Raw genomic sequence first — 12486 nt, 5'->3', positions numbered from 1 at the left:
GAGTATTTTATTCACAAGTATGTATATGGGCCACTTGCATGCCTGGAGCCCACGTGGGTCAGATAGCATTAGATGCTCAGGAACTGGAATTGATGGCTGTGAGCCACCCGGTGTATGCTGGGAATTGAAACTACATCTTCTGCAAGAGCAGCCAGTGCTGTTTACTGCTGAACAACCACTCCAGACTCTTAGTTCACATAACTTTAAAGGGAAAAAAGTAGATAACATTGAAGCAATTACTAAATTTAAATTAATGTTTTTCAACAAAAAGAAATATTGTTTAGCAAAAGAGGGTAAACTTAAAAAAAAAGAGAAATGTTATTTTAGAAAGAATTCTTGTACGTTTAGTAATAAAAAGCTATATGGGAAAATCCTTTAATGTACTGGAGCTGGTTTTCATAATTTTCTTTTCTTTCTATTGTTTAGCTAAGAAGAGAGTGAGGGGCTGTCTTGTAGACACCCCTTTCTGAGCTCTTCCCCCTATTGAGTGTAGGCATTTGCTCTCCTCATACTCCAGTCATGTGGCATTGCAGTTCTGCTTTCCAGCCCTTTTTCTTTTGTTTTAAATTTTAACTTATTATAATTTATTCAGAATCCCAATTGTTATCCCTCGCTTGTATCTTCCCATTCCCACCCACCCTCCCTCTTCTGCCGTATTACCTTCCCGTAGACCTCTGACAGAAGGGGACCTCCTTCCCCACCGCATGACCACAGCCTATCAGGCCTCATTCTGATAACCTGCTTCCCCTTCCTCTGTGTGCCACCTGGGAAAGGGAAAGTGATCAAATTGGGGCACCAGAGTTCATGTCAGAGGCAGTCCCTGCTCTTCCTACAGCCATGGAGAATGCGCTGTCCATTGGCTAGATCTGAACAGGGCTCTAAGTTTACCTGCATGTATTGTCCTTGGTTGGTGCAGCAGTTTGCTCAGCCCGCCCTGGGTCTCCTTGTGGGGCTTCTGGACCCTCAGGGTCCTTCTGTCCCCCCATTCTTCCACACCACTCCCAGTGCTCCACCCAGAGTCCAGCAGCGAGTCGCAGCATCTGCCACAATTCCCCCTTGGGTGAATATACACCATGCCTGTCTTTTTCGGTCTAGGTTACCTCACTCAGGATGATCTTTTCTAGTTCCATCCATTTGCCTAAAAATCTCAAGATTCCCTGGTTTTTAATAGCTGATTAGTATTCCATTGTGTAAATAAACCACAGTTTTGTTATCCATTCTTCTGTTGCGGGACATTTAGTTTGTTTCCAGATTTTGGCTATTATGAATAAAGTTGCTATGATCATAGTTGAACAAATGTCCTTGTTGTATGGTGGAGCATTTTTTAGGTATATGCTCAGGGGTGGAATAGCTGGGTTTTGAGGTAGCCCTATTGCCAGTTTTCTGAGAAAGAGCCAGATTGATTTCTGCAGTGGTTGTACAAGTTTGCACTCTCACCAGCAATGGAGGAGTGTTCCTCTTTCTCCACATCCTTGCCAGCATGTGCTGTCATTGAGTTTTTGCTCTTAGCCATTCTGATGAGTGTAAGATGGAATTTCAGAATCATTTTGATTTACATTTCCCTGATGACTAAGGACATGGAACATTTCTTTAAGTGTTTCTTGGCTATTCGATATCCTCTATTGAGAATTCTGTTTAGTTCTGTACCCCATTTTTAAATTGGATTATTTGGCTTGGTGGTGTTTAATTTCTTGAGTTCTTTATATATTTTGGATATTAACCCTTTGTCAGATGTGGAGCTGATGAAGATCTTTTCCCAGTCTGTAGGCCTGTCACTTTGTTCTGTTGACAGTGTCCTTTGCCTTACAGAAGCTTTTCAGTTTCATGAGGTCCCATTTATTAATTGTTGATCTTAGGGCCTGAGCTGTTGGTGTTCTGTTCAGGAAGTTTTCTCCTGTGCCAGTGAGCTGAAGGCTCTTCCCTACTTTTTCTTCTAACAGATTTAGTGTGTCTGGTTTTCTGTTGAGGTCTTTAATCCACTTGGACTTTAGTTTTATGAAAGATGCATAAATGACCCCCAAAATTCCACCAGAGTACTCCTTTGGCTGATAAACACCTTCAGCAAAGTGACCGGATAAAAGATTAATAAAAACAAACAAACCATCAGCCCCCCTGTATATAAATGACAAATGGGCAGAGAAAGAAATTTGGGAAACTACATCCTTCACAACAGACACAAATGATATGAAGTGTCTTGGTGTAACTCTAACCAAGCAAGTGAAAGACTTGTATGAAAGAAACTTCAAGTCTCTGAAGAAAGAAATTGAAGAAGATACCAGAAGATGGAAAGCTCTCCCATGCTTGTGTGATTGGGAGGATCAACATAGTAAAAATGGCCATCTTACCAAAGCAATCTACAGATTCAGTGCAATCCTTATAAAAATACCTTTACAATTTTTCCAGACATTGAAAGATCAATTATCAACCACATATGGAAAAACAAACAGCCCAGAAAAGCTAAAACAATCATGTACAATAAAAAGAATCTCCATCCCTGATCTCAAGCTGTGCTATAGAGCAACTGTAATAAAAACAGCATGGCACTGCCACGGAAATGGGCTGGCTGGTCAGTGGAATTGCATTGAAGACACAAAAATTAACCCACACACCTATGAACACTTGATTTTTGACAAAGAAGCCAAATGCATACAGTGGGGGGAAAAAAAGATAGCATCTTCAATGATTGGTGCTGGTCTAACGGGATGTCTACATGTAAAAAGTGCAAATAGATCCATATTTACCAGCCCTTTTCTTAGTTCTGATTTATCTCTTGGTTGATTACATTTTAGGACCAATTTTTAAAAGTTATTTGTTTTTTTGTCTTCCTTGCTTTCTTGTCCTTGTTTGGTCCAGAAGGACTCAGATGCTGGATTCTTAAGGTCTTCCACACTTGACGATTATCTGCTAGTTTTATACATAAAAAGGATGTGATGGGGGGGGGGTTGGGGATTTAGCTCAGTGTAGGCCCTGGGTTCTGTCCTCAGCACTGGAAAAGAGAAAAGAAAAGGAAGTGACAAGCATTTGAATTTCTAAGTTATGTTTCCTCAAGGCGGTAGATATCCAAGGTTGACTTAATGTGTCCCCTACTTCCTGTGGCTTCTTTTCTCTCCTTGGTAAATGAAGAATTATTTTCCCTTGAAATACATAATTATTTGATTGTGCCACATTAGTTATTCTACATTATTACTTAGGTCATTTAGGCTCCAGTCTCAAGAGGTTTTTATTCCATCTCCCATCTTGACTCACAAGAGCCATTAATATGAAAAGGGGGCGGTGGGTGGGTCTGAGGATGCTGCTCAGTGATTGCTACTGTTTAGTCAGGATTTTATTGCTGTGAAGAGACACCATGACCACAGCAACTCTTATAAAGGAAAACATTTAATCAGCTTAACGTTTCAGAGGTTTAGTCCATTGCCATGATGGTGGGAAATGTGGCAGCGTCCAGGCAGACATGGTGCTGGAGAAGGAGCTGAGAGTTCTACATCTTGTCCTGTGATCAACAAAAGGAATTGTGTACCATACTGAGCATAGCTTGAGCATAGGAAACCTCAAAGCCCACCTTCACAGTGACACACTTCCAACAAGGCCACACCTCCTAATTGTCTCGTTCTTTGTGGGCCAAGCATTCAAACACGTAGCCTATGGGGGCCACACGTAGTCAAACCACTACAGTTACCTAACAAGGGTGATGCCCTTGGCAGCACCACAAAGCCAGCAAGCGAGTGAGCAAGAGCCAGGGGGACTGGATCTGAAATGTCCCCCAGCTCACGGCTTGGAAGCTTGTTTCTGCACGGTTGAGCTGTTTTCAGGGAACTGGAGGCTTTAGGAGGTTGGGGATGTGTGTGGAATCTAACTGCTAGAAGTGAGCGGCTCTGAGGACTCCGCTGTGGTGTGAGGAGTGTCCCTTCCACATTGCTGTCCCCAGGAACTTAGCTGCTCTAACGTGCTGTCCTTACCAGGACACACTGAAACTCTGAACTCTTACTGGCTTCTCTTAGAGATCCCACTCGCAGATGTTACCAACAACAGGAAACTCTTTTCTTGGTATGAGTGGATCAATCAGCACTGGGGTGAGAGGCACTCAAAATCTAGTGTTGATTCTGTAAATGAGTTCTTCAAACAGCAAATGGTGTCTGCTGCGCTCTATTCCAGGTGACAAAGACAACAACCGTCCCTGATCTCATGCAGCGTTGCAAGCCAGTGAGTGCACTGTGCACAGTTCATTGATACGTTTCCAATGTGATGCCTTTCAAGCAAACCCAGGGCTCATTTTCCTACTTCCTCAATGGTGGTTCTTTTAGTGCTGTGATCCACACAGTAATGCAGAAGACGCTGAGGCTCCCTGCGGCTGCCTTACCTGTTCCAGTGGATTTTGATGAGGAATGGAGCAGAGTGAGGATGGCTGGTTGGAGCTGCTGTTACGTGCTGGTGTGTTGCCACTTGACTTTCTTCGGTGACAAGACAGATACTGTATAGCCACTTTCACCGGCCCCAGTGTGACTGTCTTAGGACTTCACTGTTACATTGCGGTGTTCACGCTGAGGCACATTTGCTGTACAGTTTCGAGTATCATCCCTGAGAGACCAGCCTCATTCTTGTTTACCAGGCTTCTCAAAAATCTGACCCTAAACAAAGTCTTTTTGTAAAACAATTTTCTGAAAAACTAGGAAGACTTGGTTAAAAAAAAAAAAGGCAGTGTGGTAAAGGAGGCTTATGTAATGGGTTGTTTTGGTGTTCAGTATTTGATTATATTAATTTTCCTTGTTTTGACCTTTTCTGTTTACGTGCCCCCTAGCCCCCCATAGACAAGGCAGGTTTTGAACTTGTGATTTTCCAGCCCCCTAATAGCTGGTACTATAGACCTGTGTTATAAGGACCAATTCCATGTTTTCCAATTCTTAGCCTCCATCAAAGTGAAGTTTATTTTGTGTTGTAATTGGTCCTTAACATACTGTTTGTTTCTACCAGTGAGTCACAGATTCTCACACTGGATGGACAACCTGACCTGCAGCTCACAGACGTCAGCCTGCCTCTGCCTCTGAGAACCAGGAGTAAGGACAGATGGGCACCACCATGCCTGCCTAACTACTCACTGAAACACTCAAGGCCTTGACTTAGTAAATATATTCAGGAAAACAAACAAACAAACAAAACCTTTGAGGAAATAAACAGAGACTCATAAAGGTTTTTTTTTTCCCCCAGAGCTGAGGACCGAAACCCAGGGCCTTACGCTTGCTAGACAAGTGCTCTACCATTGAGCTAAATCCCCAACCCCTGAGACTCATAAAGGTTTTATACTTTTATGACTAGTGATGTTTTTAATTGGTGATGTATATTCCACGTACATTGTAGAAAGTCTACAGCACGCTTAGAGTCAAGTATGGAAGCTATCACTTCAATACTCAGGCGGTTCTTGTGAGCAGCCGCTTCCCACCTGGAGCCTGTCATTGTGCCTGCGTGTGAGTGGAGGGCAGGCTACTAAGATTAATTGCTCTCTGTACCTGATTATCGGAGGAGTGTGCTTTCCTTGCCTCCTCCCATCTGTTCTCTTTTTCCTGATGACACTCAGTCACTGTCCACAGCTTTTTCTAAGTATTTTAACTGAAAGGGAAATGATCACTTTCAGATTTAAAAATCATAATTACGTCTATTCTGAACTTTAAGATCACATCGAATTTCAAGCAGCTACTCTAAAATGTTGATTCTCTGTTGCTACATGCCAAACTATACCAACACTTGATTGCTTAGGAGTCAAGAACAAATGTTATTTGTAACATGTCCTCCAAAATATCTAGAAATAAACTTAATGAATGAGGTAAAAGATCTCTTTAATGAAAACTATAATGTAAATGAAAGAAATGGAGGACACACAAACAAAAAGCTATCACGTTTTCATGGATCAGAAAAAAAAATCAAAATGACATAGTGTTTATAGTGCCCATGGCATCCTCCACTACAGTGGTTCTCAACCTTCCTAATGCTACAACCCTTTGATACAGTTCCTCATGTTGTGTGGCCTCCAACAATGAAGTTATTTTGTTGCTATTTGATAATTGTAACTTAGCTACTGTAATCATAATGTAAACATATGATGTGCAGTATATCTGATATGTGACCCCTTAATGGTCACTTGGCCTCCAAGGGGTTGTGACCCACATGTTGAGAACTGATGCTTTCTACTAAAACATTCTTCACAAATCTAGAAAGAAAACAATCCTAAAATTCTAATGGAACCAGAAAAAAAAATCCTAAAAGAGTTAAAGCAATCCCTAGTAATATCATGTATCCAAGAGAAACTAAATTGCCAAGGAAGATAAAAACCAGAGAAAATTAAAAATTAGATTGGAAAAGTACATGCAAACGAAATCTGGCAGATCAAAATAAGACAATGTAGGAAATAAGGCAAAAAACATTAGTCATCTGAAAATCACCACATAATGAGACAATTAATCAAAAAAAACCATAAAGATTATGAGCTCCTATGTACCCATTGTTGTTTTACAATATAAAAAAAACACCAAACTGTTATAATTAGATAAATTTATTAAGTTTGTAAACACACTTGACAGACCGAGGATGAACGCAGTGCTTCTGAGCAACATAAGTGGCTCAAGCTGCATTCCAAGTCAGGAGGCACACACCCTTCTGTCTTTCCTTTTGTTTTGTCTTTCGAGACAGGGTTTCTCTGTATAGCCTTGGCTGTCCTGGACTCACTTTGTAAACCAGGCTGGCCTCAAACTCACAGTGATCCACCTGCCTCTGCCTCCCCAGTGCTGGGATTAAAGGTGTGCACCACCACGCCCGACACATATACTCTTTTTTAAGAGTACAGAAAAACAAAAACACTGGCTAGGTATTTGGTTTCAAAGAAGTCAATGAAGGCCAGAGCAAGTCATTAAATTAAAAATCAAAGCAAAATCATTTGGAAGGACTCCTTGGGGCTACACATTAAGACAGCACTGCTACGTAAGTGTCCAGAGGAGGTCACCATGGAGACAGCCTGCCTAGAGCTGGTTGATAATGAAAGTTCTATGCATCAAAACTGCTGAGAAAACAAACACAGGTCAACTTAAAGATAACTGAGCTATTTGTCAACTCAAAGAGCTGAAGAAAATTGATGAACCGAAGGTTGAGGACAGAAAAAAAAAAACCCATAAAAGAGTAAAACAAAAAACAGAAATAGAGGAGATCAATGAAGGCAAATATTAGATTAAAAAATTTGTGTGCATGATTCAGACACACATGTGTACGTGTGTGTGGAGGCTGGCAGGCAACACCAGGTATTGCCTATCTGGAGCTGACCAGGCAGGCTATCCTGGCTGGCCAGTAAGGCCTAGTGATCTCCTGGTCTCTAACTCCACAACACTAATTAAAAGGGGGTACCACAGTACCTAGTATCTTTTTGAACTGTGTGTGTGTGTGTGTGTGTGTGTGTGTGTGTGTGTGTGTGTGTGTGTGCGTGTGCGCGTGCGCGCGCGCGCGTGCGTGTGGATGGGTGTTCTGCTTGCATGGCTATGCATCGTGCACAAACAGCACCTCTGGAGCGCAGAGACGGTGTTGGACCTCCGGGGACTGGAGCCGCAGACGGCTGAGGCACCACGGGCTGGGGATTGAGCTGGGCCCGCCAGAAGAGCATCTGCTGCTTTAACCACTGGGGTGTCTTTAGCCTGGATTTTTACATGGGCTCGAGGCATGAAACTCAGGCCCTATTGCTTGAGAAGGAAAGGCTTCGCTGACTGAATTATCTCCGTAACCCTCAATCTGGTTGTATATTAAGCTGTTAGGTCTACACAAACGTTTGTACGTCTGAAATCCTGTTTCCCGGTGTTCTGCCAGAGGAGCAAGGGAGAAAAATGCATTTACATTTCTTCGACCCTGTAGTCTTGTTTTTTTTTTTTTTTTTTTTTGGTATCACATTGTACAGATAGATGCCATGCATTCTTTAGCTTTCACTGCAGCCGTGGAGCAAGAAGGCACTGCCTTTTTAAAAATTCACAGGATAATGATTTTCCTAATATTTTTCTTTTTCTTTTCTTTCTTTCTTTTTTCTTTTTTTTTGGTTTTTCAAGACAGGGTCTCTCTGTGTGGCCTTGGCTGTCCTAGACTTACTTTGTAGACCAGGCTGGCCTCGAACTCACAGCAATCCTCCTGCCTCTGCCTCCTGAGTGCTGGGATTAAAGGCGTGCACCATCACTCCGGGCTCTAATATATTTTCTAAAGCATGATAGTCCTGTTATACATTCAAAGCAACTTTATTTCTGTGTGATGCTGGGAATCAAACCTGGGCCCTCAGGCATGCCAGGCAAGCACAATACCATTGGACCACCCTCCCAGCCCTTGAAGCAAAAAATACCCGAGTCAAAATTAAATATACATGTAAAAATGCGTATTCAAGGCAGAAATGGTTTTATATTTCTCACAGAGTCTGTGGCGATCTGGCGCCTTCTATGTTTCTCTCACAATTTCAGGGCTCAGGCTTTGTTTAGTCACAGTTTAGGGCTAGGTAGCCGTGGTCCACCCTTTCATAGCGTGCTCCGTCCGTATCCAGGATGGTGCCACTAGTGACTCCTGAACTGTCTGCACAGACTTTTTTTTTTGAAGCACTAATAAACGCTAGAGAAAAGTCCGTGTTTTACTGAGCAGTTTCATTTATATAGCTGCACTTTCCTACTATTTTTCTCCTCTATGAAGCTTTAATTTCCTTGTCCAAATCACTCAAAATAGGTTGCTCTCAGATGCTGTAAAGTAAGTAATGAAATGAGTTTTGCAGCCAGACTTTCTTGGCACCCTAATTTAAGGCAATCAGGTTAGATGCTAAATCAGACAAGCTCTGATGCTCTCTCCAGTGCTTTGCAGTTAAGGAAGGCGGTGTTATTACTTTAGGATAACAGTGTTTTGTTATTTTTGAACTCAAAATGCACACACCCTGCCTCTTTTTAGTAGAGTTAGCTTTGCTCTCACAGAGTACCAGTCTTATTTTTTTTTGTTTTGTTTTGTTTTGTTTGTATTATCACTTTGTCTTCAAGGCCAACCCATATTTAAGTCATATTAGGATAAAATTGGCTTTGCTGGTCTTTGTCAAAAGGAAGTGGGAAAGATTAAAAATTATGTTTAGCTTAGTAGGTATTTATTGAACATCTAATTATGTTTCCTTTTGTGAGAGAAAAATAACCAGAAATATTACTTTTGCTCACTGAAAGCCTGAGTGACCGATGGTGCAAATGCCAGAGTCACATTGGCCACTTCAACTTTGTCTATAAGAAATGTCAACATGGAAATGTTGGGGTCGGCTACATTCACATGACAAATGCTTGGTGAACACCCAGGACACAGGATGGGACACATGGGTTGGGGCTGGAGGGATGACCTAGAAGTTAAGAGCCATGTCGGAAGGCTCACAATCTCTTATCGCTCCAGCTCCGGGGTATCTGATGCCCTCTTCTGGTCTCTGTGGCCACCTCATGCATGTACAAATACCCACCTAGACACATACATGTAATTAAAAGTAAAGTAATAAATCTTTTTAAAAGAGAGAGAGAGAGAGAGAGAGAGAGAGAGAGAGAGAGAGAGAGAGTGTTTTACTGGCTCAGCTGTCTCCCAGTCTGCCCCTGCTCATCTTTATAAGATGCTCGCTGCTCCATGTCAGCTGCAAGCTCCACCACTAATTCTCACCCACTTGCTATTACCTCCACTGAGGTTTGGACCCCCTGCCCCAGGTCATGCATTGAATTTGAGGTCAGCTTTCCCCCAAATTCTTATGGTGTTTGGTATCTTGACCAGCTATCATGAATCATGAACGGCCTTAACGCTGTCCCGAATAATAAATGCTTCCCAGAATGGTTTCAGTGGAGATTTCCCAGATCTATTAGAGAATTTATAGCATCTGGCTGCCATAGCCTTACATAAGACTTAAATAATACATCCCAACAGAATTTCTTCCTGTCTCAAGGTCTGCAGAATATATGCTGCTGGGTTAGAGACATCTAAACAACGCTAACCTCACTGTACATCCACACTGGAACTCTTGGAAAAGCAGGTAGGTGTATGACCAAGGGTAATACCTTAAAAGGAATCTTCTTTTCTGAGCAGTAGGTATCAAATTTTATTTATATTTATCAATTTACAGGACTTAAAATATTTACTAAACTATGCTATAAACACACCCAGGGCGTTCAGACTTTGATGTTCTATTTATAGAGCACAGCCAGAGTAGATCTAGGATTATTCCTTAAGGGTATAGGATTTGAAGAATGTTAAATAAATGTTGGCTTGAGCCTGAAATCACCAACTCCATTCATCCATGACTAGAGAATCAAGCTATTCTTTGAAGCATTGAAAGCAGACATTTTATTGACCATTTTCTAGTTAAGATTCAGTTTAACTAGCCATTTCTTAAAGTCAAGGAAGTCCTAGATGACACATTGGACCACTGGAACCTGACGCTTACTGCCGTCACCTTCCTCACCTGTCTTGGCTACATCTGGGTGCACACCGCATCTGTTGCGTCAACATTTGCTCTGTCACCTGCACTTTCATGTTATGGAGTTAGGCTTTCCCCCTCACCAACCAACCTATTACTGCTTCCAACTTCTCTTCTGTAGCTTCCTTACCGCTTCGGCCTTCATATAACTGGAGGGACTTTGCCCTGTATTTGGCCTTAAAGGACTGATGTGGACAGCCAGATCATTTATCCAGACCTCTGAAGCTTTCTCTGCATCAGCAGATTTTTTTGTTATGTTTGTTTGCATTTTGCTTTGTTTTTCTATTTTTAAATATCTCACATGTTCTTTGGAGCCTTTTAAAAGACTTTTCTTTTACATATACAATTTGTCTAGTAGTACAAGATACTTATATTTCATCCTATCTCAGATTTCATTTTGCTTTCTTCCCACACTTAAAAAATTTTAGTTTTGATTTAAAGGGGGAGAGCTGTGGTGTCTTCTTTACTTTTATGTTTACAGTTCATTATAAGGTTATTAAGTATCCAGGTAACATTACTGTTTTCTTCTTAGGGAATGGGGACACCAAGAAGAGGAAAGACCAGGTGACATCAGGCATGGGCAGACAGGACACATAAACTTTGCTAAATTTGCCATCTTTACAGATGAGCTTGGTGCCTCCAAGACAACTACAGTGGTAACATCAGAGATTTAGTCATAGATCCAGCATATTTGCTAGAATAAAAACAACCAAAACATGATGGAAATTACCAAAATGTGACACAAAGAAACATACACTACTGGGGAAATGATACTGGTAGATTTGTTTGCCTCAACATGTGAAAACTTTAACACTGCGATGTGCCTGAAAGCAACCTGCACCGAGTCAGGATATGGCTCTACCAGGAGGAGAAAGATGCAGCAAAGAGTCTGAGGAAAGCATGACTAAGAATTTCCCTACATTAAGTATAAGCACTTCACCATAGACCTAGGAAGCTCAGAGAATAGAGAACAGGAGAAATACCAAAAATATCTCATCTGAGGCATATCAAATTCAAGTGGAAAAAGAAACCTCTGAAAACCAAAGATAGAATGAAGTCAGACAACAAACAAACAAACAAAACACAAAACAAACAAACAAGACCAACCCAATCCAAACCAAACCAGCATAAGACCCCTTTGTGCCCCTCAGGTTATCGCTAGAGAAGGGAAGACACCAGTTAGTTGTCCCACTTTTTAGAAACTACAGAAACAAGAAGGTGTTTGAATAAAATATTTAAAGTGTTGGGAGGGGGATAGGGGGAAGCAGTGAAATTACCCTTTTAAAAATCAAAGGAGAAATAAAAGATCTTGCTACACAAACTGGGAGAATTTCTGGTCATTAGATTTATTTTATTTTATTTTACTTTTTTTTATCTTATAAGTAATGGTCAAATAAAATCATGAGACAGGAGAAAAATGATTTAGATAAGGAACCTGGATATAATTAAGCAAAAGTATTACAGAATAAATTAAAATAACATGATTTTGAAAATTTTACTTATTTTTAAAAAGTTGTTTACGTACATGAGTGCCTTATCTGCATGTACACCTGCACACCAGAAGAGGGCATCAGATCCCATTCCAGATGGTTGTGAGATACCACAGGTTGGTGGGAACTGAATTCAGGATCTCTGAAAGAGCAGCCGGAGTTCTTAACTGCTGAGCCATCTCTCCAGACTGAAAGTTTCTTATTCTTCATTGATCAAACAGATGATGACATGTTCTAATTAGTTCAACAGTGTGTTCAGAAACTATGGCACACAAGTACGTACAGTGTGGAAGGGTCAGAAGGAAGAACCGAGATGTGTAAGTCCACTTGAACTATTCGAAAGAGGGTATGGGCCATCTGTAAATGTATCCTGAAGACCGAAGGAGAGCAGCTGTAAAACGTTCTTAAAACTGCTGGGTGTGGTGGTGAACAGGCAAATCTTCATGAGTTCAAGGCCAGCGTGGTCTACAGAGTGAGTCCAGGACAGCCAGGGCTGTTACACAGAGAAACCCTGTC

This window comes from Acomys minous (assembly GCF_964271855.1).
Source record: "Acomys minous genome assembly, chromosome: 14".
NCBI lineage: Eukaryota > Metazoa > Chordata > Mammalia > Rodentia > Muridae > Acomys > Acomys minous.
This window is presented reverse-complemented; position numbering follows the sequence as displayed.